The sequence below is a fragment of the Procambarus clarkii genome, unplaced genomic scaffold, assembly GCF_040958095.1.
Source record: "Procambarus clarkii isolate CNS0578487 unplaced genomic scaffold, FALCON_Pclarkii_2.0 HiC_scaffold_1839, whole genome shotgun sequence".
Classification (NCBI taxonomy): domain Eukaryota; kingdom Metazoa; phylum Arthropoda; class Malacostraca; order Decapoda; family Cambaridae; genus Procambarus; species Procambarus clarkii.
In genome coordinates, this window is record NW_027190862.1 from 20,438 (window position 1) to 24,366 (window position 3,929).

A 3,929-nucleotide genomic window follows, 5' to 3' on the forward strand; every position below is an offset into this window, starting at 1 on the left:
TTCGGATGTAAATGGCGATCTTGGCAGCCTCGACTTTGTTGTTGGCAACAACGTACTTCTTGATTGCTTGTAGAGACGAGCCCTTACGGTCTTTGAGTGCTGCGACCGCGGCTAGAACCATTTGACTAGTTTTCGGGTGAGCAACCTGGACGCGAGGTTTCCTGGTGGTGGCCACCACAGCAGCAGCAGCCGCAGCCTTCTTGGTAGGCTTTGCTTCTACCATGATGATGATGAACCAACCAAGGTGATGAGAGACGCTCAGACAGTCACGGGGGAATGATGCTGCCGCCGCTTGAGCCGAACCTATTTATGTGCCGGCACGGTACAGAAGCTGCAACCTGGCAACTCGTCCACCAATCACGACGGTTGGTTTTACGGCTCCGAAACCTGGATCCCATATCTTCTCTAAAATAGAAGCATTTGTTCATGTTCTTTGTAAAAGTATCATAAAGCAGGACAGATGAGACAAATATCATAAAAACTGAAGAGCAGATGAGCACACACATGTTTGTATTACAAAAGAAAATCCACAAATTCATTAGAAATTGGCAGGGCAGGCTGAGGAAGTAGGTAGATGTAAAATGTCTGTAAATGGCGAAAGAACATAAACCCAAGACTGAATAAACGATGTTAAATATCCATGCCAAGGAGACAAAAATATGTTAGGATACAATTACCATTAAGACACCACAAGCAGGTCCGTATCCTGCCGCGATGACTTAAAAGAGTTGGTTATTAGCCACAATGTGTAGGCAGTCTCATGCCAACGGCCATACCACGTTGAGAACACCGCTTCTCGTCCGATCAGCGAAGTTAAGCAACGTTGGGTTTGGTTAGTACTTGGATGGGTGACCGCCTGGGAACACCAAATGCTGTTGGCAATAATGTTTTTTGTTTTGTTTTGTTTTGTTTCGTTTGTTTTTGTTTGAATGGCTGGCTCCACGGGAAATTCACGGAGTTGTGTGGAATAAGGCCTGGTAAAATGAATTAATATGTATGTCATGTTTAAAACAAACTCGCTTAATATAGATATTGTGTGAGGCTTTATACAAAAACAAACAACCAAAACAAAACATGTTGTATATATATATATATATATAGCTTAATCCGGGTTTGAACTCGCAACTCCAAGAATACGCATCACTTATATACACTTTACCACTGGACCACTGCTGCAGGACACTAGCTTGATGCTGAGGTATCAATTTAATGACGTAAATGCCATTTCCACAAATAAATGATAATTAAAAAGTATTTGTATGTACAAATCTTTTCTGTTTAAAAGGCTACAATATCAGTTACTGATATAATTTGTGTTAATGTTTCTATACCCACAAGAAGGCATATTTTTGCTTATATGTAAAGGGTACGGAGAAGGAATCCACAGACCATCATTCCCCTCCCCTTCCCTCCCCCCCCCCCCCCCCCCCCCCCCCCCCCCCCCCACCCCCAACTCCCACCTACTACCACCACCACCACCACCACCACCACCAATCACCACCAATCACCACCAATCACCACCACCAATCACCACCACCACATCTAACCGAAAACCCCCTAACACATCAACCCTCCCCCCAATCAACAGGCGAAATAATAACCCTCAAATGCCTGCCTGCCTGCCTGCCTGCAAGCCAATACTAACGGTCTTCTCAGAAAGAAAATCTCTTTGTATCTGTATTACTTGATGAAATGTATGATTCTAATAATGAAAATAAATTTTGATGTCGGTTGTATGAGCATAATGACCAATATGCACATGATATGAATGAATTAAATAGTGTAGTTTTAAGTAATTAGGTTGTAGACACATTAAGCGGATATGATATTTGACGCGTCCAGAACTGGTGATTTTTGGTTTAGTTTTAAATGCACCACCACCACCACCACCACCACCACCATTGCTTCCCCAGAGCCTAATTAAGGACCGGTAAAAGGAGTCAATATGTATGTCATCTATAAAACCAAAGAATGAATAAAAAAACACACACAAACCTACATAATAGTATTAGGAAGATTGTATGGCAAAAAAAAAAAAGTATTATTCCCATTGGGTCGTTTGAACTCGCGACTTCCAAAACACCAGCCACACACCTTACAACCCAGCCACCATTAGAGTTGGTATAATTGTGCAACTTTAGTTATAAAAGTAAAGTTTTCTCACATTGTATTGATAACTTAAAGGATTTTTTTTTTTTTTTTGCATGTACAAATCTTATTGTCTGTTCTATGAAAGGCTTGATGTAAATTATGTATTTTTTGAATGATTGAATTGTAGGCACATTAAGCGGATTCGATATTTGATATATCCAGAAAAGGCGATTATGTTCAGTTTTAAAATGCATCACCGTTAACGCTAAAGGACTGGTAAAATGACTCGATGTTTGTCATTTTTAAAATAAACACTAAAACAAGGCCCTTAACATATATAATGTTTGAATATAAATTGAATGCATATAAATACAAAGTGGGAGTGGCTGGCTGGCTGGCTGGCTGGCTGGCTGGCTGGCTGGCTGGCTGGCTGGCTGGCTGGCTGGCTGGCTGGCTGGCTGGCTGGCTGCCTGGCTGCCTGCCTGCCTGCCTGCCTGCCTGCCTGCCTGCCTGCCTGCCTGCCTGCCTGGCTGCCTGCCTGCCTGCCTGCCTGCCTGCCTGCCTGCCTGCCTGCCTGCCTGCCTGCCTGCCTGCCTGCCTGCCTGCCTGCCTGCCTGCCTGTCCTGGCTGCCTGGCTGCCTGGCTGCCTGCCTGCCTGCCTGCCTGCCTTGCCTTGCCTTGCCTTGCCTTGCCTTGCCTTGCCTTGCCTTGCCTTGCCTTGCCTTGCCTTGCCTTGCCTTGCCTTGCCCTGCCCTGCCTTGGCTGCAGCTGGCTGGCTGGCTGGCTGGCTGGCTGGCCGTAAATCAACTCTTAACAACACCACACCACACCACACCATCACTCATCACCCATCACCCACCACCGGCCCCAGTCTCCCAGCCTCTCTTATATACCCGAGCAGGCCCTTTAAATTATTTGAATTGTTGCACTTCGGCCAATGGCAGGCACGATCGCTGCTGCTCAAACATATTCTGGTTCACAAGTATTAATATATATATATATATATATATATATATATATATATATATATATATATATATATATATATATATATATATATATATATATATTCATGAAACACATTAAAACCTTGATCATTTATTCATTCATTACGTCTAGTGAAGAATTGCTTTTGTTCATTTGTATGATTAAAATGGATAGAATATGAATTCCTCGCTTAAAGTAAAATATAAAATATATATTGGATTTATATGATTGGTTAATATTCCAAGTGATGCTGAATATCCCCTATAATTTTGTTTTGTTTGTTTGTTATGTACACATTCCAAATGAAATCAATATAAATGTTATTATTAATGTTTGAAAGTTGATTGTCTACTTGAATCTCTCTATTAAAGTGTGTGTGGCTCCGGATGGAGCCTGGTTATGGTATTTGTCGCGGTGGGTGGCAGAAGTGCTTACTTCTTCTCTGTCTTCTTTGGCAAAAGAACTGCCTGAATGTTTGGAAGAACACCTCCCTGTGCAATGGTTACGCCAGACAGAAGTTTGTTGAGTTCTTCGTCGTTGCGGATGGCCAACTGCAAGTGACGTGGGATGATACGGGTCTTCTTGTTGTCACGTGCGGCGTTACCGGCGAGCTCGAGAACTTCGGCAGCGAGGTATTCCATGACGGCTGCCAGGTAGACAGGAGCGCCAGCACCGACGCGTTCGGCGTAGTTGCCCTTACGCAGCAGACGGTGAATTCTGCCCACGGGGAACTGAAGTCCGGCCCTGCTGGAGCGAGACTTTGACTTGCCCTTCACTTTGCCTCCCTTGCCGCGTCCGACATTGCTGCTGCTGTTGTGGGTTTGTGGTGTTTTAATGCCGGTGCGGTTTGA

At 44.0% G+C, this 3,929-nt stretch overlaps 1 non-coding gene across 1 annotated transcript; it reads left to right on the top strand.

Annotated features, from left to right (window-relative positions):
• Positions 1–762: 762 nt before the first annotated feature.
• LOC138362450 (5S ribosomal RNA) lies at positions 763–881 on the top strand. Its single transcript, XR_011227674.1, has one exon. It is a non-coding gene; the product is annotated as a 5S ribosomal RNA (ribosomal RNA).
• Positions 882–3,929: the final 3,048 nt, after the last annotated feature.